Source organism: Saccostrea echinata, unplaced genomic scaffold, assembly GCF_033153115.1.
Source record: "Saccostrea echinata isolate AGI-Se365-2 ecotype Australia unplaced genomic scaffold, CSIRO_AGI_Sech_v1 ptg000009l, whole genome shotgun sequence".
In the NCBI taxonomy this organism is placed as follows: Eukaryota; Metazoa; Mollusca; class Bivalvia; order Ostreida; family Ostreidae; genus Saccostrea; species Saccostrea echinata.
The window spans coordinates 21,555,533-21,582,639 of NW_026889758.1; the positions used below are offsets into that span (position 1 = coordinate 21,555,533).

General features: G+C 33.2%; 1 long non-coding RNA gene across 4 annotated transcripts; it reads right to left on the reverse strand.

The window, feature by feature from the left end:
• On the reverse strand, positions 1-24,909 carry LOC133183444 (uncharacterized). Of its 4 annotated transcripts, XR_009720640.1 has the most exons (6): positions 24,764-24,909; positions 21,869-21,964; positions 15,925-16,029; positions 15,614-15,711; positions 4,285-4,357; positions 1-2,320 (listed from the first exon to the last, which is right to left on the reverse strand). It is a non-coding gene; the product is annotated as an uncharacterized LOC133183444 (long non-coding RNA). The 4 variants fall into 4 exon arrangements; XR_009720639.1 differs by lacking the exon at positions 4,285-4,357; XR_009720642.1 differs by lacking the exons at positions 1-2,320; positions 4,285-4,357 and adding an exon at positions 5,930-6,023.
• Between the last annotated feature and the right edge of the window lie 2,198 nt (positions 24,910-27,107).

Sequence of the window (27,107 nt, forward strand, 5' to 3'; positions counted from 1 at the left end):
TGCTTAAAAATCATTTTATTTTTACTGCTAGTCAAAATACAGTCACTCAAGCATATCCTTTGTTAATTTGAAAAAAAAAATGATAGTTTAACATTTATTATTAATACCATACCAAAGCACAAGATAGTGCACTTCTTACATAATCCAATGATTCATGCTGTGATTTTACCTATTTTGATGTTTCTTATTTACAGTTCAGTATACATGATATACCAGTACAATGTGACACTAACCTAGTATCAGTTAAATGGATCATTACTATTCTGTTTTTAAGAAGTTTGCAGGGTAAAAAGTATAATAAAATAAAAATGTTGATACATTTATTGATTGCATATGCTAAAAACTTTTATAAAATATCAAACATTGTATCATAACAGCTTTTACAAATTAATTCAATACATTCAAAGGTACAAAAATCAAATTATTTCATCCACAGTTTTATCATATTCAGTTGAACAACAGCTACATCTATTACATAAAATGTATGGTAGTTGGCACTGATGGTATATATATCCTGAGCAAAGAAAAAACATACCTAATCAAAGAATACAAAGCTCACTTCTGTAAATGTTATCTACTAGTAAGGCAAAGTCTCACTCAACAAACACTCTGGTAATGTATATCACCTGGATCCAAAATCTATGCAAGTTGGTCTGGGTTAGATTAAACTGCTCAATAACCCTGAAAATGTATGTTACATCCAGCATCAGAAGCAGGATACATCATCTATGTTTACTGATCACCAAAGAGTATATTGTTACTTTGAATGAACCTTCTCTAAAAAAAAACTGGTCATTAATCCAGAATATCTAAGTCAAATCAAGGATTGGTACCCTGAAACATTTACATGTACATACATCATCTTTGCAGGTTTGTTCAACATAGAGTTTATAATTACATGAGAATAGGACTGCTCAAAACACTTAATCTTGTGGAGTCCCCCATGTGGCGCAAAGGATAGAGTTTGTAATCTAGAGACGCGAGTAAGGATTTAATCTTCAAGTCTCAGGTTCTAATCCACTTGGGATGTTGGGACCAGTCCTTCAGATTAGACCATATAAACCAAGGTCCCGCCTAGCAGTTGATGTGGGCACAAAAAAGATCCCTTACTGCTCAAGGCCCTGAGTGCAAAGTATAGGTCAATTTTGCAGCTCTCCACCAGCAAGTAGTGGCATCTCCATATGGATGAAAAATTCTTGAGAGGGATGTTAAACAACAAACAAACAAAAACAAAAAAAACACATGAGGAAAATGTAGATCAGGTCAAGCATCTGAAGTAAATCTGTTAATGTGCTTTAATCCATGCAAGTTTGTCCAGGTAGAGCTTAGGAATGAACCTTGCTCCTTAAATTTTAACTGGGATACAATGCTAGGTATATAGTAAGAACTCATCTAGACTGTCCAGAAAAGCTAAAAAAATATTTAGCAATTTCTTACTTGCATGATTTCAAAAAATCTGCAATCTAACATTATTTCAAAAAAAATTTCAACACATTTTCTAATTTTCAACAAATTCAATGCACTATGAGACGATTTAACATTTCTTAACCACATACACTGTACTTAAAGTGCAATATACATGCATTATACTGTATGTTAAATCTTTACAGTTTTCTTCAAGTACTCTAATAGTATATGAAATATGAAGATTACCAACAGTGATCAAGCTTTAAAGTCCATTGAAACAATACATATTAAGAGCAGAGCAAACACAGACCTCTAAAAACACCAGGTGCAATGGAGGAGAAAGCATTTCCTGCCATGTGCTCCTTGACATGATTGGGCAAATGGAAAAATCCACAAACAATTCAGTGTAAACAATTTTGATGAAAAACATTAGTCAACATTCAACTTAATGATCGATTGAATTTGCTATAACAATTAATTTACACGTAAGTGTACACACATTATGCATACTAGATGAATTATTTCACAATATCCAAAATTGGACAATAATAGTTTCTAATCTAGCTAGACAACAGGAAATTTTCATTATTACTTAAATTACATGAAACTATTGAAGTCTGTGAGCTACAAATTATATCTAAAAATTATACACATTTTAACAAGTGTTTACAGTTGAGTGTATTTATTATACACAAATGATGACTTAGTAAGACATACTAGTAAAGTCCACAGATTGACTTCCAGATTTCAGCTCAAAGGCTTGAAGATTTTTAGTGGCTCTTTCATCATTTTTTTTTCACTGAATATTTTCATTTTTATTTTCAAGACGCTGTTTTTGTTGAGGTCTTTTAGCAGTTTGATGCAATCCAAGAACTCCAAGGGCAATTTAAGAACTCCTGAATTTCTTTCTTACCTGGAAAAAATAAAAATTTAAAAGTTTAAAATATATTCAACTTACATGAAGAAAACTAGTAAAACTAGTGATAATGTAATAGACCTTTCAGATGTTCCAAAGCAGCTACATGTATCTAATTAAAAAATATAAAGTTTGAAGTATTTAGAGTCACCTGTACTCTGAACAAGGGATATGTGTATTTGACAGACAGATGAATGAATAGACTGATCACTATAGAGCACCTTAGTCTTTTTTCAATAATCTTTATATTAGTGAAAATCAAATAGGAACTAGAGTGTTTCAAGGAACGTATATAACACCTGCTAGGTATTATCATTAAAGAGGTAAATAAATCTAAGAGTGGTCAGCTATTAATTTAATATTAGCATGGAGGTTCATGCATTTGCCTGCAAGGAAAAAAAGGATCCAAAAGTAAAAGACTGGGATAGAATCTGGCAATCAAAGAAAATATGGTTCCCCAGTCCTCAAATGAATAATTTAATTTAAATTATGAGGAATAACTATTTATCATTTTATTAATACACATGTAGGTGCTTCCAACAATCCTCGGAGGAAAGGAATTTCAGACTGTCTTTACTTTAATTGACATCACTTTGTCAGTCAACACGATTCATTGTGGAATACTGATCCCAATGTATTTTCATAGTATTTAAATATAAGTTTTTGTGGTAACTGAATTTCATACAGTTTCAAAGTATAGTATCATGAGCTCAAAAACATATATAAATGCTAATTATCAAAACCCTGCCTCTCAAAATTTTGGAGATATAAGGTGTGACAGACGGACAGACAGACACCAGGTAAAGTGATCTCTAAGTGTCGTTCTGCTCTGCAGTTGACACAAAAATGAAAGTTAGTCAATTTTTGACCATGTATATCACTTCAGTGATGAAAGGAATGCTGAAGTGGTAAGTCTATCCTAATTATTTGAAAATACTGCAACCCCATTGGTCAGAATATAATACATATGCTGTCCAGCCTTAATATCATTGGCATAAAGCAGCACAAAACACGATTTGATTGGATGGTGCAACTTGTTTTTCTAGGGGGCGCTGTTGCAACCCTGGAAAAGAAAACAGGACTGGGGCTTGCCCCTAGGGGGCACTTACTGACCGGAAGTAAACAAACAACAGAAATAGCAATACACTAGAAATATGTCCATAGGACATGTATGCCCGCCGAGTGTATAGTAATGCAACATGAAATTTTGTGTTAGTGTATGAAGTTTGATGAGAATATCTTGAAAAGTTTCTTTAAAATTGAAATTGAAATCTAAAAAAAATGGATATAGATGATAAATTCTCACCAAATTATGTATAGATGCATAGCCTTAGATATCAATATTTTAAATGGTTTTAAAACCATGCAAAATGCAAATTGAAGGAAAGTGAGGTCAAGGTCACAGGAAAGGTCAAAAGTTTTTGAAATAGTTGAATAGGTCTTACTAATTATATATGTATCAGCATATTAAGTTTGATAAAAAATATCTTGAATGATTTCTTTAAAACGGAGCTAGTCACAAGCGTGGCGCCATGGTTAGAGCGTCTGCTCTAGAGTCGCGAAGTAAGGAGTTGATCCTTATGTCGCAGGTTTGAATCCCACTGTGGGACATGGAGACCAGTCCTTCGGATGAGACCTTATAAACCAAGGTCCCGTGTCACAGTAGGTGCTGGCATGAAAAAGACCCCTCACTGCTCAATGGCCATGAGTGCAGAGTATAGGACAGAATTTGCAGCTTTCCACTGGCAAGTGGTGGCATCTCCATATGAGTGTAAAATTCTCGAGAGGGACTGCAGATTACCTGTAATGATTGACCAAACTCCCTACTAGGCTTTAAACTCTTCATTCTTGACCTGTATTTCGTCAAATGAGATTTTTCCAGTTAACTAAGGTAAAATTACTAATTGTTAAAACTGTAAATGATTTTTTTTTTTTTTTTTTTTTTTTTTTTTTTTTTTTACCTGAGCCAGATTTTTACTTTTCTTAAAAGTGTTTGTATTTGACTGTTGGTTCCACCTATCTCAAGGAAATGATCTGTAAAAGTAAATGTTAGAAATCATAATCTGTTCTCTATCTACTATAATCATGAGAAAAGGTGTTGAAAACAAGAAGTCTGTGAGCCAATGCTCACTAATAATACCCCCGCTCTGATGTGAATACACAAGTTCAGTTATGGACAAACACAGTGATAACCAGGAAATTGACATCTGATTTGTAAAAACTGAATCCCAGCATATGGCATGCCTAAACAAAGAAAAAATTTCAAGCACCTGCGATGAGTAGTTGCTTAGAAAACTACGACCAAAATTTATTATGTATGGTACGGACAGACGCACGGATAAACAGGAAGTTGACATCAGATTTGTTCCAAAAATGAATCCTATTATATGGCATGCCTAAACAAAGATTGTGCTAAAATTTCAAGCATCTGCAATGAGTAGTTGCTGAGAAAACTACGACCAAAATTTGTTATGTATGGTACGGACAGACGCACGGATAAACAGGAAGTTGACATCGAATTCATACAAAAATGAATCCCACCATATGGCATGCCTAAACAAAGAGTGTGTTAAAATTTCAAGCACCTCTGATGAGCAGTTGCTGAGAAAACTGCGACCAAAGTTTGTTACGGACAGACAGACAGACGGACAGACAGACACACAAGGGTAAAACAGTATACCCCCCTCTCCTTCGGAGCGGGGGTATAATTAACAGATGGAGATAAAATCAGCAGTCATATTAAAGGCTTTTTTCAATAATCAATTTATTAGTGAAAATCATAAAAGTATAAGGCAAAACGGAAAAATAAATGTTGTCATTAATTAACCTTGCATATCTCTACAATTTTCTAATAAGAAAATTATACCCGATAGATGCAATATAATCACCCTTTGCCTGCCCCTAAATTAAATATGAAATTTTGATAGATTTTGATCTAGTAAGCAATTATTTAAAAAAAGGTTCTTTTAGAGGTGCCTAGGGTCGAAATTCATAAAAACAAAAAAAAAACCTACAAAAAACGTGAAAACCTATTTCTATCATACTGGTTTATATTTATTACAAATGTCCTCATAGTCAGCATAGCCCAGAACGATAGACCGCAGACTCTCACCATGAACATTTTTAGTGTCCTGGTTCGAAACCATTTGTTGGCACATTTTTATTTTTTCAAACTTTTCACCTGTATAAACACTAAAGAAAGAGTGCACTTATGGGCCCCGGTAAAATGTGAAAAAAATGAAGAATTAAATTAAGCATAATTTTCCATCTCAGATCATTAATTGATATCTAAACCATAAGATTCAACAAATTTTATCGCTGAAATTCATGAATATACAAAGAGCAAAGCCATACAATGTGGTAGGGGGTCAGCCGACATTCGTGATTTTCTATAGTAAATCGAGGACGGTCATTCATTTCAAAGCTTTTGTTTATTGTCAGCCTAACATTGTACAAACTTGTGCGATTGACAAAAAATGCATTATACATTTACAAAACTTGTGTGAAAGTAGGAAATTTGTACATGATTAGGCTTGTACTTAAAATATTAAAAATGTATGAAAAGTTCAATGTTTTTCCTATAACAAGCAAGAGCTATTTACCTGTATGACCTATGTTGAACCCACCCGTGGAATAAATTATTTAAAATACTGGTAGTCACGTGAGTTCTACCCAGGTAAACATTCCTCAAAGATGCTCACTGTAAAACATAGCCACGTTTCATATCATTATATCGAAGTCAAGCCGTATAGAGAAGTTTGTATGTATTTGGTTTTAGGAACACGGGATGGTTAGTAGAGTTTAGTGTCGTTAAAATGTCATCATAAATAAAAGTTTCAAACATTTTTAACATTCATGCAAGACAATGGTACTGGTATTGAAAGCCACCTAAATACACTTTTTTTCATTTTAAAATTTACAGGAACTAATGATAATACTTATTGTATTATTTCAAATGCAAGCATGCAAATTTCTTAGTTTGATCAATATGGATAAAGGTATCTATACAACTTCATTCGATTTTTTTCTCGGGTAAAATAGCACAAGAAGTATCATTCGGCAAATGCACCTGTCAATGATCCACCATCAGATTGTTCAAGTGTCTTATTTAAATGTCTCCTCCCCTTGATTTAAATAAACGAAACTCAAAATAGGTTCGGTACGACTTTTCCGGATTTGGAGTATCTATAGGCATTTAAAAAACTTCATTTGTTTCAAATCCATGCTGATTTAGGTGATGTTTTAATGTGATTTTAATTAGAAATGTCCACTTGTGTTTAACTATTACCAGAAGAGAACAATTTGGTAATACATTCTAAAGTAATACGGCACTGAAAAAGGGCCCATTAAGCATTGCTTAAGTGCACTTGTCCTTTGATTTTTTAATACAGGCTTTTGCATTTTACTTAATATATTTTCTTCCTTAAATACATGTTTGGTGTTGATATAAAAGACATCTATGGAAATGCACATCATAAATTCTCTTTAACTAAACGCAATCAACCGGAACTAAACCTCATTGTAAGCACGAAAAAAAATCATGCCGAGCAATAATTGCTGTGTTTGCCTTTCAAGAACATAATGATGTGTAATAGTACTGTTGTGCCAGTGGGAGAGATACTGTTCTATGCAGTGTAGATGCAGTTCATTCCTCGGGAAAAATGTGTGCATTGGCGATATGTTATGCTAAAAATGCATGAGGGTTTTCAGATTAGAAAAGAATGTGGTAAGGTCAGTTAAGGTTTTATGTCCCGTTGCCATTACTCAGTCAGACATCAAGAATGACCCTCAAACAAAGGATGTATCATTCTGTAAATACTGAGGTAGGATCACATGAACACACAGTTGAGTAGAATGAAATATATCGAGATAACAATCAGTATTCAAGCTCAAAAGCCCATCAAAAAATACAAAAACACGGACCTCCAAAACATCAGAGGTGGGATCAGGTGCCATGGAGGAGTGAGCATCCCCTGCAGACCAGTCACACCCGCTGTGTGCTCCTTGTCACGACTGGGAAACAATGGAAAAATCCATACACAATTCAGTGTGTAAATAATGGCCTAACAATAAGTATGAAAAAGGTCAGTCAGCATTTTACTTAATGATAAATTGTATTTGCTGACAAGGTCATTGTATCGACCATAGAACTTACAAAATGATGACTTTAAACAAGACTGCTGATATTCTTGTTTCAGCAATTTGTTTGTCAATAACTTACCTCATTTTAAAAATTGTTCATACATAGAGGATGCTCTTGCGTATCGAATCAACTGAGAGATATAAACCCCGTATGCAGGTGATGAAGGTATATTGCTGAATAAGTAAGGGAAGTTGACGATTGAAAAGTTAAAGTCATCACGTTTATCATAAAGCTTGGTTGTTAGATTACCATTAATGTAGAACTAAAGCAATACATGAGAAACAAGAAACTACACACATGTGACCTAAAGTCAGTGACCGGAACATATATCGATAAGCTTTTTCTAAAGACTGAAACCAATATTGGTCCTATAGGTCATCTCATATTTTTAACTAGAAGTGTTCCTTTGATATACTATATTTTACTTAATTTCTATAGACTTACTATACCCTGAAAAAAAAGGAAAACAGGAACTACCTGTTTAAATGACCCGACCACCAAGGCTAATCTAAAGTTTGTCCCTGCCTACCTGAAAAACAGACTGCCTCGGGCAGTCAGTAATTTCCAACTCTGGTTATGAGATGCTAAATGTTTAATATTTACAATTAAATGCTTATATTTACATTTTCAAATTCATGATAGATTGAGAAAGTCGATAAAATCATTTCTATATTATGTCTGTATACTGTATAGGGGGGAAATAACTCGCGGTGTTAATATTCGCTATATTCACGGTGTGAATAAATCCGTGAATTCAAGAAACAGTGAATAAGTTTCTCAATAACCTACATGTTATATTTGGAAATTTGAGAATAGGCTACGATAGGTAAATATACGTGCAGTGCATGGTCATTTCAGTAATTACGAATCGTACTTGTCATTCAATTATTTTAATTATCACGCTTGACATTAATTTAGATCACTCAGCAGATAATAACCTGTATTTGTAAAAAAAAAAACTGTTTTAATAGCCAACGCTACATGTTTCATCAATCAAAACACTAGGGTCATGGGTTTTGAATACCCGTACGTAACTATGTTACGACGTTTATTTGTTACCTGCATTATCATGTTTTTATCGACATTTTGGTTTTAAAAAATTATTCAAATAACTATCGAACTTGCTGATGTATATATAAATCTACCCTGTTGTTCGTGAAGTGAATACATAATGCTGATTACTGCCTTCTAGCTATGCTATGGATTAAACTGATATAGACATTGAAGGGAGGTACATGTAACCTTTATTATATACCGATTCCGCAAATTCAACAAACCGTGATCGTGTCAGAGGAGAGAAAAACATGAAAATTACAACCCCTGAAATTAATCCCCTATACAGTACTTCAACCGAGAAATTAGTTGAAACTGGTTCCAGAAAAGAAGCTGAAAATGTTCAATAGTTTACAGACAATACTTGACACATGATGACCGAACAAAAACAGATAGCAATAAGTAATTTAAATGACTCAAGTGAATTATAACCTGTTCAATCTTAGATCCATCTTTTTTCTAATACGAGGGTTGATCCAAAAGTTCATGGAATTTAATTATTTCTAAAATTTGATGAAAGCAAACAATAGGCATATTTATAATATAGTCATTATGCAACAATACTGGAAAATTTCACCACATTCCAATTACCAATAAGGTCACATGAGCTTTCTGAACACTGATAGTTGTAAAATCCGGGGGAGACTTCGACGTAACATCAAGTTAAGTATGTCATGTCATGTTATAGGAGCATCTCACCCTCATGTTCAATTCAACTAAGTAATTCTACAGAATATTCTGCCTTTTTCTCCTTTTTCTCTCAAGAAAAGCCTGGGTATCCTCTCACACCAATCGACTTATCTTTATATTACAATCATATTTCAAAAATACTCCCCATCTTTCCATATGATGTTCCAATTTCAGTAGCAAAGTCCAGCACAGTAAGTCAGCGGTCAACATCCATCAACGCTTAATTTGTCTACGAGAAAAACAGACCCTCCAAAAGCAGCCACACCTTTAATCAACCTTCATGGAAGTTCTATTGTTCTTAAATTTCTCACGCCACTGGAAAATCAGTTGCTAAATGCATTTTTCTCCAGCCTGTATCAGTAGAATACCCCTTTAAGTCAGAGTGTTCCTAAGATTTTAACAAAACTTGTAACTTGACTGAAATGTGACGTTCTCTAACAATTAAAAAATGAACAAGAAATCATCAACTAATAATCTAAATATCAAGTTAAATCAGTAAAACTCTCACAGACAGGTATATTAGTGGTCAAGCAATCGTAATAATGACAAAATTCTCATTTTATTTGCCACTTAGCGCAGGTTTTTTCTTATTTCACGTATTAAGATTTAAAATGATATTGAACGAGTAAACGTCTCCCCTGCATTTTAAAACATCCTTTGCTATGGCAACTGTCATAGAGTTACTATCATTAATATTTAAAATATTTTTTTATTAAAAAAATTCAACAAGTGTCTATATTCTTATTTGTAATTTTCAACCACTTTCACTAATAAATAAATAAAATAAGAAGAAATTCCATGAACTTTGGGATCAATCCTCGTACATGTCAGTCATTAAATTTATATAATATACAGTATGCATAAGGGAGACCAAATGTATTATTACTGCATTAAGGAGACCAACCACTATCCATATGTAAATCAGTATTCAACCACTTTCACTAATAAAAAAATAAAATATGAAGAAATTCCATGAGCATTTGGATCAACCCTCGTACATGTCAGTCATTAAATTTATATAATATACAGTATGCAAAAGGGAGACCAAATGTATTATTACTGCATTAAGGAGACCAACTACTCTCCACATGTAAATCAGTATTCAACTGCTTTCACTAATAAATTAAAATAAATATGAAGAAATTAGTGATGAGACATCGGTTAATTTTCATAATCGATCATCGGTTGGAATTGGTTACTGCCTCTGATGTGATTTCACCGATTATAATCGGATTTCTTCATAGTTTTGTATACAAAAAGCAGACTATTACAATAATTTCATTTATTTCTTTAACATGAATATATAAAATACATAATATATTAATTTTCTTTGTTGTTTTGCTTCTTTTACACTTTCTAGACCTAAAAATATTTACAGTGGACACCCAACATGGCTGCCTAGTGGCAGAAAACGAACTTCAAAAAGTTGTGGGGGGAATTGATCACTCTTTATATTTAAGGTAAATGTTGACTAAGTTGCATATTTTATATCTCAAATAAAAGATACAATTAACATTTTTTGAATAAAAAGAATCAGCTGATTGATCAAACCAAAGAGCAAACACAGATTTGGCAGAAAAAAAAATTCACCCGGGGGTAAATTGAATGGTCGGGTTATTACAGGAAACAAAAATATTTTTTTAGGCCCTATACAGTCAAACTTGACATAGCGGTCACCTTTATCCAGTGGTCACCTGTCCTATGCGGTCATTTTATTTCCTCCCAATGAATTTTCCTATATAATGTAACTCTATTAAGCAGTCACCTGCGTAACGCGGTCAGCGGTCGTCAAATTTCATGTAAAATTGCTGTTTTACCTCGTATATAGTGGCTATTTTGTCCGATCACGTGACCAGACCTAAAGTCAGGTGACTTTCAATTTTCTCACTAATGTAAATAATTGGTTCATGGAAAAAATAATTGGCCTTATTAAAACCATTTAAAATATTGGATAATTTATTATTTTTTTTAACAAAACAAAACAAGGGTGCTAGTGACCGAAAAGGTTATAAGGAAAATGGACGTACGAGAATCTTAATCTTATTGAATTGGAATCTGGTTTAAAAAATTCTGAGTGATACACAAGGCACCCTTATTTACCTATTCATTAATGGAGACAATAATTAGTTGTTTCCTAATTGTTAGTTCACGTTTGGCATGCCCAACTCCGATAGGTGTAATTGTGTAAACGCATGACAGGCCGTTTTTAACACATAGGAAACATATTATTTGTAGAAACCCTAATTAACTGTGTTTGTTTACACAATGTGTTCTGATTATCATGATTTTCAACTAGGTAAGATGACCGTTAGGATTAGTCACGCTTCATTGCTCACAACACCTGTGAATTTCATATATCAATTTGTATTATGCACTGCTTTGATAAACTGAGAATATTATAACTTGTCTGTTTATTACGCTACAATTTATGTACAGTGGCGCCTCGTTTATCCGGACGCCTCTGTCCCCAACGAAATCGTCCGGATAATTGAATCACATCTCAAAAAGCACTCGCTCAGCATGTACATTGTATATATGCACATTCTTGTTTCAAATGTGACAGCAAAGAAAAAAAACTTCTAAATTATATTTTAGTTTAGGCCACATAAATTTAAAATTTAGATTCTCATCCTAATTTGCTTAAAAATTGGGGTGGGTGGGCGGATTTTATTTTTTATTTTTTATAGTTGAAAGTATCAACAAAACATTCGTACACATAATTTTTACACTATGTTAATGCCAATATGAATAGATTTTATTGTTTTCATATTCTTTTAAATATCTACAGAAGATTCTTGTTATAGAAAATTAAAATATTTATAGTTTTATTAACAAATTATCAAGTACACAGATATGGCACACGCCAAATAAAATGAGGTGCTGATCTTAATAAATTGCATATGCATGTTTTCTCATCGGCCTTTCCCCAAGTACCTTATAGTCTTACCAACAACTCCTTCTGTTCTGTGTGATATATCACAGATTTCCACTGTCCTCATACATTCAATCGTTCTTGAGACTTGATATGTTCGACATTAAAATATATCATATTTGCAAAACAGGATTGTGTAAATCTGTAAAATATTCTACTGAAAAGCCTAGGCCTGAACAGTTTTAAGATTTTATACATTTCCTTAGCACTATTATTCTCTAAAGTCTTTGAACGATGTTTATTTTTTTTTAATGCAAAATCACATATAACTGGAGATCGGTTGATCATGTGTCATTTTCTTCGTCTGTTTTTACTTGGTTAAAATCTCATTAAAAAAATTGTTCATGCCAGTGATGGTATCTAGATGTGTTTATGTTATTTTTTGCTTTTCTGCCTTCTCTATACTGACAAATTATCTTTACCTTACATATTTAAACTGCTTTTATTGCCGATTTTCCTCCATTCTTCACATAGTCTTTTGCTATAAATAGTGCCACGCGACTTTTAATACAGACGGGAGATAACTCTTAAATTTTGACCCAGATTCTTGCTGAATAAAAATACATGATAATAATACGTTTGACACTCAAAAAGCAAAATAAAAAACAACGGGGCGGGGCACTTTGAGAGGGGCGGGCGGGGATGAGAATCTAAAGATTAATTTTACCTGGCCTTATTGTTTTAAAAGCAGTAATTGATTAAAGAAAAAAATATATTAAAATGTAATTTACACAATAAAAAAAATGGATGGGCAATTTTATGCTGAGACCTCCCATTTTAATTCACCTTCTCTTTGGCCTGTAACTTCATGGGCTGAGCAAATTTTGATCTACAGTTGTTTTATTCAGCCATATATTATAATTATTGAAGCTCATATGATATGACAGAACTGTTCAGCATCATCATTAAAAATGTTCAGATATAAACTAACCCCGTATATTCCCTGTATATTCATAACACAGGGTTACTATAAAATTAACTGCAAGCTTACTCAAACAAAGTATTAAAAACATTCGTAAACACAAGCCATCTTCATGATTATCAATATTTTTTGCTACAGACGCTAAGTTTGAATTTCGATCATTAAAAATACCTTGATAAACGTAATCAACTTCTGTACGTAACGCCAGTTTTATATATCTTTTCTAAAGCAATGGACGTTTGTAAACGGTAGAACATTAAATAGAGATATTTCTTCAGTTATGTACCTTTCTAAACTGTCTTGTGGGGAAAAAAGCATTTCAAATACATTTACGTTTTTTAGAAATGGAAAATAGTATTTTAAACTAACGCAATCAACACATGATCAACATGATAAAGAGCATTACGAAATCGCTCGTTATTTATTGTTCATTTTATTTACAACTCTCCAAAATTCTCATGAATTTACCGATGTACATACGGTTAGCAATATGATTTTGAACAGATTATTATTTAATTAATGCACAGTGTAAGCTAAATATTAAAGATATACGTGTGATTGAATTAGGGTAAACACATGCTAATTATAGACGCTATTGTTTGTAGGTCACAGGGAACCGCCTTCAAACTGACTGCATGACCAATGTTTTTACAACAATTAACACAAATGCAAGTGAAGTGTGAAAAAGTCGTTTTTTGAAAAATTACCGTCCGGATAAACAAGTCATTTTTCAATAAACTATTACGTTTTGTAGTAGAAATTGACCGTCTGGATACGGAACGCGAATTTCCAGATTAATGAGACAAAATAACGTGGAAAATATCGGTTCCCAAAATATATCGTCCGGATGGTGAAGCGTCCGGATAAATGGCGTCCGGATAAACGCGGCGCCACTGTATTGTTAAACATACAATTATCAAGACTAACTAAACTTGATATTTTAGAGGCAGTTTAGATAAAAAATAGAATTTATTTTATTCATGACACAACATGATAATGTAATTCTATAATAAAAGAAAGTTTTGTTGTTGTTTGGAGGGAGGATAATGCAATACCCTTATTAGACTCAATATATTTTTTGTTGGAGTCATCAAATTTATCTTGAACTTAATCTTGAGACTATTTAAATTTTTAAAAAATCTAACTGAGACCAATGATGTCCAAAACACATCTTTCTTTAATATTCTATGATGTAGTATTTTTAAAACACAAAATTAACATAACTTGGAAAAGAATTTTTCTTGAAAAAAAGATGAACCTCTTTTCAATGGTCACCTCTCTATAAAGGTCACTTTTAATGGTTCCCGCAGGTGACTGCTTAATACAGGTTTGACTGTATATGCATCTTCGGTTCTTAATCACCTCTGCTTCGTGCTAGTTGGCTAGTATCAGATGCAGATGCCATTTTCTTTCATTAAGAAGAAATAAATTTTAAACCAGAAATGGATAATTCCGGAATGTATTGTATTAGAAGTATGTTTCCGATGATCGATTATGAAAAACTATAATCGATCATCGGAATCGGTAGCATTTTTTGTCGACAATCGATGTTTTCTGATTATTGGTACAACACTAGAAGAAATTCCACGAACTTTTGGATCAACCCTCGTACATGTCAGTCATTAAATTTATATAATATACAGTATGCATAAGGGAGACCAAATGTATTATTACTGCATTAAGGAGACCAACTACTCTCCACATGTAAATCAGTATTCAAAACTTGAGATTTTAATACTCTAATAATTAACATGTTTAGTTACATGAACTAAATCTATTTACCTTTGTCATAACACAAGAACTGTTTTACATTCAGCCAACTTTAACATTACACATGCATACAGTGTATGCCATGCATTAGGAAGACCAGATGCATTATTTCAACATTAAAGAAACCAACTACAATGGAACAATTAGACAGTATTCCAAAATGTTCATTCCAATACCATAGTAATTTCCCTTAATTTGTTTGTATTTAGATGACTTAAATCAATTTATCTCAGCCAGAATTGGAACAAAAAAGCTAATCATAAAAGTGGCCAAACACATGAACAGACAGATGGACATGATGATTCCTATGCTTATATTCACCCAAAGTTGCCAAAGTAGAGCAGATGCAGTGGTTAGAGCGTCTACTCTAGAGTCGCGGAGAAAGAAGCTGATCCTTACATCGCGAGTTTGAATCCCATTGTGGGACATGGAGACCAGTTCTTCAGATGAGACAGAGGTATTAACCGAGGTCCCATGTCACAGTAGGTGCTGGCTCGATAAAGATCCCTCAATGCTCAATGGCCGTAAGTGCTGAGTATAGGACAAAAATTTGCAGCTCTCCACCGACAAGTGGTGGCGTCTCCATATGAGTGAAAAATTCTCAAGAGGGACGTTAAACAACAAACACTATACACCCAAAACTTTGTTTGCAGAAGATTTTGTGATACATGCTTTACAAGTATACATATTGTTCATAAGGGAATAAAAATGCTATAATATATCATTAAGGAAAGCAACTGATATTAAATGTGCACTTCTAATTGAACTAAACAAAATTACCCTTTGTCAGAATGTAGATTTATAAACAGGAAGGCTGTTTTTCTTCATTTTTTCCATGTCAGATTCAGACTGTTCTTGAAAAAATTCTGGCATACACCCTGTAAAAGTGAACAGTGCAGATAATAAAGAGCTTCTAAATAAACTGCATAATATTTAAATGATCCACTTAAAAGGGATAACAAACGCATTTAACTCCATCAAGGAGACCAATTGATATCCATATATATATAAATCAGTACATGTATTTTAATTGTGATATTTTAATATCCTAGTAATTTACATGTTTAGTTTCATGAAATAAATCTATTTACCTTTGTCCAATGACCAATGAGCACAAGCACTGATTTTTCCTCTTTTTTCTTAACGGAATCACCAGGGCCAGTCTGGGGTCCATATGATTCTGGCATATGTACACTCTGTAAAATGCATATTTGTACCATGTACAGGCATATGAACAATATTTCTATACTACATACATGCATCATTAAACTTAATAAGCTTTTTTTTCCAAAATTCATTATTCATATATAGTGTTTTGCTGTTAGCAAAATTCAACAAAAACTATACCATATATATACTTGCCTATAAGGTGGTCCACCTATAAGTCAGTTGTATTTTTTGAGGTTATTTTGGAGGGATTTGCTATTGACCCGCTTATAAATCGGTACAACAATTGACAATTTCAAATCAATGCTCTGATGTTTTAACCTGGTTTCAAAATACTAATCTTTTTATGACTCACCTATAAGTTGGACATAGAGTATATACAGTACCTGCATTATACATGCATTAGGAAGACCAAATGCATTATTGCAATATTAAAGAGACCATTGTGGCAAATGAAATCAATGTATGAATTGTATTCAAAACTACGGGTGTACTAATTTGTCTGAAGTATATCATGATATAATGTGATACACAAAGACTTTAACAGGATATGTACATATACCCACATGCCTAAATTACAACAGTTTAAAAATGATTAATTTTTTTTTTTTTTTTTTTTGTAAATTTCACTGTTTAATTTATGAAATATAAAATATTATTTAAAACCTACATTTATTAATATTGTGGGTCATCACCCCATTTTTTGTGAAGGAATCATGAAAGGCATTGTAATTTCAACTTGCTCACAGAGCAAGTTTTACACAGAGGACCAACTCTTTATTCAAAATTTAGTTTACATACTTAATTTTTTAACAATTAAGTTTAATGGGTTTAAAAAACTTCAAACTAGGTCAAAATATTTTGCTTTCTTAATATGGACAAGAAATGTTCTTTTGCTTAAAATCACCTTAACTTCAGATAAAAAAATCAAAAGCCTGAAAGGCTTCAATGACGTCGAAGAAGAAAAACAATTTCAAAAGATCATTTTGAAATTGAAGATAGCAATAAGTCAAGTGAGTAACTCAGGAGACATAATAAAAAAAATAGTTTAAACAAAATATCACAATTACAGTGTGGAGCCTTATGTCATGGTCCGAATGGAGCAGGGTTCGAATTGACCAGACACCGTCGAACACCTTTTCAGTCAGTTGAAGAACTATGAAGGATTTCATGAATTTATATAATATTTTTTCTAATTGCCAATGTCAAAGCATTGTATTAGTGATTGCATCTAAACTACAACCAAGACTCTGTTCTATTACAATGACGATCGAGTTACGATCGGGCGTGGTATACGGTATACTGGGAAATGGAGAAATACAGCAATACTGGTCAATATCATCGGTTTTTAGGATAGAGTTGGTTAGAAGATTGTATAAGTAAAGCTAAGATTTAGAAATTCAATCTTTTTTTGTCTTGTAGTATTCGTGTTTATGTAATTTTGTAATTATTTTACCTCCTGTTGTGTTGTTTATGTTACACGGTTATCGTTCCGAAATGTTATTCATGTCATTCAACGCACCCTTTCTGTAGAAATTCATCCGCAACAACCATCACGTTTTTCTTGTGTGAGAATAAAACATAATATTGTTGTTTGCAATAGAATTAATTGATAATTGATGCAATTTTATTTTCAAGCTATAATTCATTTTGAGCGTTTTCAAAGAAATTGGTTTATAGCTATTGCTATTTTCTATTGCGGATGCATCGACTGACACATTTGGTCGCGTACATATCCGGTCGCAATTTCAACTGGGCGCTTGCTAGATGACGTTCGAGCTCCAAGAGCTCGACGTCATAAAAATGCACTGTGCTCGTCCTCTTCAAATGCCTTGTTTGTAAATAACTGATAAAAAGGTATATCTCACAAATGCTTCGTTATTACAAATGTCTTACAGTAAATATATGCATCACCACAACTTATTTCATTAGTAAGAATAAACCCTTAAGCAATGAATATAAATGCTGAAAAGTGGTGCATTGTTAGGAGTTGATCCTACTACACAAGTTTTGAGATTATCTCCATTGGTGCACTCTTTTGTTACAGAGGGGAGTTTTGTTTCCACGTTAGCAGGCAGGTGGGACAGTGGCATCTCAATATGAGTAAAAAAATTCTCAAAAGCAATCTTGAACATAGAAACTAACAAATAAATGCTGAAATGATACATCGTGATATGTAGGTATATAGGGTTGGGATAATACACAGACCTTATGATATGATACATATAAAATTTCAAAATGATTTATAAATCATGATTGTCAAATGTCAATAAATAACACAATAAAGTAGATTCATCATTTAGTGTAATGGCTAAGCATTTAGATTTGTTGTGTTTCTCATATATTGAAACTTTGAATGACACAGTTTGAAAACAAGCTGTCTTCTCTGTAGTAGCGGCACTGGCTAGTGAAGAACCCAACATGTTCCAAAACTCGTAATAATGGCCTGATTTGAATGTGTAAGATACAGTTGCAATGCCAACCATGCCGAAATTTTCATTTGTTTATTTTTTAGTTATTTTATGAACCAGCAATAATTAGGGCTGCATCAAATATATCGATACATATCTAGATTAATGAATATATTGTATCAAAAACAAGAGGCCCATGGGCCACATCGCTCACCTGAGCACACTGGCTAGGAAAAAGCACAAATCACTTCAGTATTGAAAAGTTTAAAAGGGGAGGGGGCTTGGATTTTGAACTACCTGAGGATGCTTTCATATCAATATAACAAGTGGCTTTACTGTTCTTGAGCAGAAGATTTTTAAAGATTTTTTTCCTATATATTCTCTTGTTAAAAATTTGATCCCCCATTGTGGACCCTCCCTAACACCTCCCCCCCCCCCCATCATTTGAACAAACTTGAATCTACACTACCTGGGGATGCTTCCATATCAATATGACTAAACATGGCTTTTCTGTTGATGAAAAGATTTTTTCCTATATATTCCTATGTAAAAATTTGATCCCACATTGTGACCCCACCCTACCCCTGGAGTTTATGATTTGAACAAACTTGAATCTACACTACCTGAAGATGCTTCCATACCAATATGACAAAACATGGCTTTGCTATTCCTGAGAAGAAGATTTTTCAGGTTTTTTTCCCCTATATATTCCTATGTAAAACTATGATCCCCCATTGTGGCCCCTTCCTACCCCCAGGGGTCATGATTTGAACAAACTTGAATCTACACTACCCGAGGAAGCTTCCATATCAATATGACAAAACATGGCTTTGCTGTTGACCTGAGAAGAAGATTTTTCAAGTTTTTTTCCCCTATATATTCTTATGTAAAACTGTGATCCCCCATTGTGGCCCCACCCTACCCCCAGGGGTCATGATTTGAAAAATCTTGAATCTACACTACCTGAGGATGCTTCCATATCAGTATGACAAAACATGACTTTGCTGTTCTTGAGAAGAAGATTTTTGAAGTTTTTTCCTATGTATTCCTATGTAAAGCTTTGATCCTCAATTGTGGCACCACCCTAACCCTGGGGGTCATAATTTGAACAAAGTTAAATCTACACTATCTGAGAATGCTTCCATATCAATATGACTTAACAAGGCTTTGCTGTTCTTGAGAAGAAGATTTTTCAAGTTTCTTTCTGTATATATTCCTATGTAAAACTTTGATCGCCCCTTGTGGCCCCACCCTACCCCGAGGGGTCATGATTTGATACAAACTTGAATCTTCGCTACCTGTGGATGAATCCACATCAATATGACTAATTGTGACTTTGTTGTTCTTGAGAAGAAGATTTTTCAAGATTTTTTTCTACATATTTCTATGTAAAATTTTGATCCCCCATTGTGGCCCCACCCTACCCCTGGGGGTCATGATTTGTACAAAATTAATCTACACTACCTGAGAATGATTCCATATCAATATGACTAATTGTGGCTTTGTTGTTCTTGAGAGAAAGATTTTTAAAGATTTTATTCCTATAAATTCCTATGTCAAATTTTGATCCCCCATTGTGCCCCCCCCCTGGGGGGTCATGATTTTGTACAAACTTGAATCTACACTACCTGAGGATGATTCCATATAAATTATGATTAATTGTGGCTTTGTTGTTTTTAAGAAAAACAATTTCTAGATTTTTCCTACATATTTCTATGTAAAACTTTGATCCCCCATTGTGGCCCCACCCTACCCCTGGGGGTCATGATTTGAACAAACTTGAATCTGCACTACCCTGAGGATAATTCCATATCAATATGCCTAATTGTGGCTTTGTTGTTCTTGAGAAAAAGATTTTTAAAGATTTTTTCTATATATTCCTATGTAAAACTTTGATCCCCCCTTGTGGCCCCATCCTACCCCTGGGGGTCATGATTTGAACAAATTTGAATCTACACTATGTAATGAAGATCTCACCTAAGTTTCAACTATTACAGCCCAGTGGTTCTTGAGAAGAAGATTTTTAAAAGATACCACTTAATTTTCTCTAATTCTTAATTATCTCCCCTTGAAAGAGGGTGTGGCCCTTCATTTGAACAAACTTGAATCCCCTTCACCCAAGGATGCTTTGTGGCAAGTTTGGTTGAAATTGGCCCAGTGGTTCTTGAGAAGAAGATGAAAATGTGAAAAGTTTACAACAACAACAACAACAACAAAGACGACAGACAACGGACAAATTTTGATCAGAAAAGCTCACTTGAGCCTTTGGCTCAGGTGAGCTAAAAATAACTTAATTCCAAAACATTTTGGGCAGGCAGTTTTTTTATGTAATTCTGTGAAAAAGTTGGGAATTTCAATCACCACATCTTCGCTAGCCAAGGGTTTCTGATACGCTACTCTCCTCATAAACCCTTGGCATACGGTGCTGACAAAAGACGGGATTGCTTTTGTCACGTGATCATGATTCTTACCAGGTACGCACAGATTGCGTCATCGAGAGAAATAAAAAGCGTATTTAAAAAAATTTTGTTTTTAAAGAATAATTAACAAGAAGGTATTGAGTTATGTTAATTTGTTATTTAAACATGTAAAAATGCAAATCTACATCTTCAGTATAGATTCTTAATCACATCTTTTGCACGTTGCTTTAGAAATTGGATGACACCATATTGCTATTCATAGAATGGCATGTTATCCTACGGATCATTGTTTACTTGCGTTTTACATTACCGATATTAAAGAGTCAAGATATATCCCGAACGCAAATATCGTCATTTACAAAAAACAATTGCTGATTGGTCGAACGATGTCGATCAACTCCAATCACAACTTGAGAAAAAAATCTCAACTTTTTTTAACACCGTATGCCAAGGGCTTATGAGGAGAGTAGCGTATCAGAAGCCCTTGGCTAGCGAAGATGCAATCACCAAAGATTATATTTAACTGTTTTGAATTAAAACTGATCAAAAATGATATAATCATTAAGGAGGTAGCACATCTTAGATGATTATTACAAAATCATAAAAATACATAGACAACTTTACTTAACATGTTGATTTTACAGTCAAGAAAAGTTTGAATTTGAAGTGTAATTTTTAAAAACGGTGAGACAAAAAATTAAAAATGAGTAAAAAACAATTATTATTCTTATAAAATTCATGCATAATGATTTATAAGACTTTTTTGACAGAATTGTTAAAGAATTCAATATATTGCATATCGCATTAAAAATGTCTTTCTTTCTTTTCTTTTTTTTTGCTCAATACACAGCCCTAGCAAAAATGATATACAACAAGGACTTTGATTGGATTATTAACATTCATTCAATTGATCATAATTATTAACTGTTATTGCACTTTCATTTTCAAAATGTTTTAGGTACATTGTTTGTTCATTCTTTTGCATTGATATTATAATTTATAAAAGAGTATTTTAGCAGAAAAAATTATCAATTTACCTTTCTTGGAATAAAGACATGTTGACCCTTGAGCTGAGATTTTCTCTCTTTCCATAGATTTGTTACACTGGGGTCCACATGATTCTAGCAGAGACCCTGTAAAAAAGGACTTAACTATGGAAAAGCATGAAGAATATATGCCTATTATACATATCTTAAATTCTAATGAAAACAATGTTTTCTAATTAAGATCCATATATTTCTAATGATTGACATAATACAAATTCAAAATAAAATATGCATGTCTATATTATACACTGTACCTTAAGCAGACCAATTGCATTTTTACATCCTTCAGGAGACCAGCTTAAATCAATGTTTGAGAACTACTTGTGAGAACAATAAATTTGTCTACTTTACAGTACTAAATGTACATGGAATCTATAGGATCATGTTACTTTAATTGACCTGCCTTAGTTCAACACAGTAATCTAACAAAGAAATTGAGCCAAAACAACATTTTAAGACTTTTTGAACAGTGCATGTTCCTATCATTTCAAAACCATTACCAGTAAAAATGCTAATATAGGAAAATGATGACAATTAATTAATATTGTACTTTCAGGTATACTAGATGAATTAATCTGATTCGTCAAGAAACATTTGTTAAAAAGCACTATTATCCGCTGAATAATGAAGCTACGCCCAGTGTCGCAACAGTCAACATTGCTTGACGACGGGTGATATTCCAAAAAATAGTGACAGTGACTGCGCAGATTTATGCGCTCAAGGTTCACTATTATTTGTATTTGTATAAAACATTCAGTATAATATAATAAATATTGCATGTAGTTGAGTGTAACATTGAAAATTTTCACCCCTCGAAAACCAAATACGTCAAAAAGGGGATGGGTTTCTTTTCCAGCTTCTACATAATTTCGCCCCTGCAAAAACTGGTATAGACCTTGGAAATGTTTAAACGGGCTAAGAGAAATCAAATGCATCAAGAGTACTTTTATTGTTTTTACCCAAGTTACATGCCAAAAAAGATTCAGAGAGACGTCACATAAAGTTAACGTTGATTTGAACTGAAGTTAGGGTGTCAAAAGTCATTCACGTCCAAAAGTGACATTGATCATGTGTGGTAGATAATAAACTCCTACGAGCTAAATATGCTGCCATAATCAAGTGAGGATCTTTCCCTAATCCTATATATAAATCCATTTACTATATTATATGCACTTAAGCAGCTGTTTATGACATTGTAAAATTATATAAACAAGACCGGTTTATATAATTTATATCAATTTATATAATTAATAATATAATTTATATAATTTTATCAAGATAAGTGTATGGGGTAGAGGGAGCAGACATTGAGAATCAATGTTGTCGGACCTCATGAAACTAAACTAACAGTCTTCCAAATAACCCGAGAGTCCAATGCCAGGGACCTGTTAAATTTGCAGCCGGGCATGTAAAAATTGCCAAATTACATGTCCGAAGAGGGCATATGTGAATCTTCTTTCATTGTATGATCTTTACTTGCCATTTATTCTGTCCTACCCCCATTATTTGCTTAAACGTTGCTGTATGCAATGTCGATGGATTGCCTGTCTACATTCTCGATACGACCTGTCAAATGATTGTCAATCTAATCATTGAAGTGTTTAGTTTAACCTATTTGTTTTCTCGAAGTTGCTTGCTAAATTACGAGATGTTCATCAATGCCACATACTGTGGCACTACAGTCATGATCCCATTTCTGAAATTCAGTTCAGCTAAACCGGCCATGACCAGCATGCAACTCAAAAGTTATTTATGAACAAAAACGCTTTAGAGAATGGCAATCACAGGCCATGGTTGGTTTACGACGCTGAAAAAATTAATATGAAACCTTTATACCTAATGGTTTTTTTTTGTTGCACAATACTGGTAAATGTAAGAATTTTGAGTAGGACATGTACAAATTTGAATGGGCTGGGAAAAAATGATAGGTCTACATGCCCGAAGGGCATGTGCTGAAAAAGAATTGTTGTGAAGACTGAACTAAAGCGACAGCGCCGGGTGATCATATAAAGTCCCCTTTATTACATAATAATTTGGCAAATTATCAACACATCAAGCTAAAATTTCCAACATATCTTAATGGTGAGAATTTTTCTTTTTTAAGTTGAAACCTCGTGACCTGTGAAAAAAAATGAAATTTGTATCCCATCTAAAGTCTTAAAATGTATCAAGCTAATTTTTCGATACAAATTTGCGGTTGGGGTTATAAATGAAGGATAAAACCAGAGACCTTGGAATGGAATACTCGGAAGTCTCTGGTTTTATTCTACCCCCAACTGGAAGTTGTATCCCATCTAAAGCCTAAAAATATATCGAGGTAATTTTCGAGGAATAAATGAGTGGTTTACAATAAAGAGGCTCGACCAGAGACGTCTGAAACGATTTATTTGACAAGAAAAAAGTCTCTTGAAGCGAACGATGTCATTTTAATAATTTAAAGTAGGTTAATGATTGATAATGATACATGAACAAAATACGAGCTTGAAGCGGGGGTGCCTGAAATTGAGTTAGACACCTTGTGGTAAAAATAAGTAGGGGTGCACCGTATATGAAACAAGTGCCTGTGATTGATAGTCTGAAATTTCTCTTCACCTAAATATTAAAACCTTGCAGTGATCGCTATAAATCTATACAACAGTCAAGTTGCATACGGTAAACTAACATAAAAACAAGATTACAACAGTCATGATTACAGAAGGTATATTTTGAAGACGCTAGGTCAGTAAGTGAATGTAAACAGGTAAACACATGTGGGACAGTCACCGCAAATAAATGAACCACAAAACGACTTATAACATTAAAATGTAAATATTCATATGCACACAGATTTTTGCATAATAATGATAATTTTTAAAAAGTGTAAATTAAAATATAAAATAAACAAACCTCAAACCTTGTAACAAGGCTTGTTTCCCTGCAATCTTATTCTGGTTCTGTGGGACTCACGTAGGACTCATGTGGGACTTATTTTCTCCGTCACGTCCGTGGGACTTGTTTTAGTATCAGCGTTCTGGTTCTCTGTCACTGAAAATGCAGGGAACCTGGCTGCGTTATTAACTCGTACACAGATTTGTTGATACGAATAAACCTATAAACATATATATACGAAATAAAATATTATCATAAAAAATGAAGAATTTCAAATTGCTTGAAAAATTATCTTTATGTAGTTTATCATAAATGGTTGTAATTGTTTATTAATTTCTATCTATCCATTAAAATTTGATACGTATATCAGCTTTTAATATGTATCCGTCTGAACAATTATTGTTATGACACTCCCTGTCACATCTTCGTAGTTAAGCCTGTAAGCATGGTAAGTAGGAATCAATTTCAGTTGAAGGGGACCAAAACCAAACATTTTTCAGTTTCATTTGGTGGTGGGGGGGGGGGGGGTATGAACCTTCAAATGATCATTTTATCTCTGTCACTGAACAGCTGAAAATAATGAAGGGAACTAGGCTGCGACAATGATTTGTTGACTGAATTAAAATACGAAATAAATTATCATACATACGAAATAAAATAATTTCATGAAAAAATGAAGAATTTCCAATTGCTTGAAAAAAAAGAAGCTTTTCATGTATGTGATTTACAATAAATGGTTGTACTTGTATATTTTCTATATATCCATTAAAATTTCATAGTATCAGTATTTCACTATTTGTAAACATTAACAATAATATTAAATAAATGTTACACTCACTGTGCATCTGACTGAGTTACTGTCACATCTTCATAATTAAACGAGAATATTCCTTTCCGTAAATATTGCTATATATATCTGAACTGTTACCAATTAATCTTTCTTTGGTGAAAGAAAACCTCAGGGATGGAGAATAGGCCCGTACGTAATTTAGTTGGAGGGGGGGGGGGGGGTGAGCACAACCAAACAACATTTTTCAGTTTCAGGTTGGGGGAGGCTACAAACCAAAAATTTTTTAATAAGCAAAAGAAAAATACATTATCAGAGGTTATTATTGAGGGGGCCCAAGCATAAAGGAGCAAGGTTTCCTTTAGTATACCTAAATTTCAGCAAAATTACAGGGGGCCTGCCCCCCCCCCCCCCGTTCCTTCAGCCATGTATTGTATCAAATCTGCTTCACCCTGATTCAGATTTTTTTACAGCATATATATTCTATTAGCAGAGGATCACATTATATTAATAAACAATTATTAAATTACAGCTATTTTTTTCTTACAGGGTCTGTTTCATTTGTACTATATCATGATGATCATGTCCTGCATGATGTTTACAGAAAGTTTAATTTAAATTTTTAAGCTCGAAATAGCTGCGTCAACTTGCGAGACTATTTTTTTTCTACGTTCGGCCTAATCTTTAAATATTTAATTTGTTTGTGGACTTGCATAAAAGAATTAAAAAATATAGGGGCCTATCATTTAACTTTATTTCGAATTTCCTTCAGGATTTTATATACCGAACTATAGTCTAACAATTATTTAAAATCATACTAATTCTTTTTCTCTTGAAAGCTAAATTACTAGGCAAAAAAAAAATCGAATGTTTCTCTTGTGTATTCTTAATTACAACTTATTACTGTATCATTTTAGTTACTTACCCAAATTTCTCAACATCCATGGTGTTCAGAGGTCATTTTCTGAAAACTGAAGGGGCATTCCGATGGCATTCGGAACAAATGACGGAAAGCACTTGCTAAGAATTCAAAACATGGTTCATAAATTTACTATATTTTTCCTTTTTAGGTTTTTAACATAAAACATGGAAAACTAAGTTAAAGAAACACTCATTTGAACAAATCAAAAGCGGAAAAAATATATATGCTAGATTTTTTGTTTAATTGCATGTTTTTCATGGTCTCCAAAATGCAGAAAAATTATCCTTTGAAATTATACGTAGGTTATAAATTCTTTTCTTTTTTAGGGAAGATGATAGAAATTAGACAACTTTTGAATGTTAAATAACAGAGTTAAAGATTAATAATATTTAATGGCAGACTGTTTATTTATCTATAAAAAGACATTTGCAATACTGATGAGGTCAAAATAATAGGGAGACCGAAAAAGGTCGCCTTAATCCAGTGGTCTCCCTAAGCCAGAAAATATATCCTCCTTGGTCTCCTAAAGCCATATGTCATATATATATATATATATATATATATATATATATAGGAAAAGTCTTCTCAAGAACAGAAAAGCTATGTTAAGTCATTTTGATATGAAGCATCCTTAGGTAGTGTAGACTCAAGTT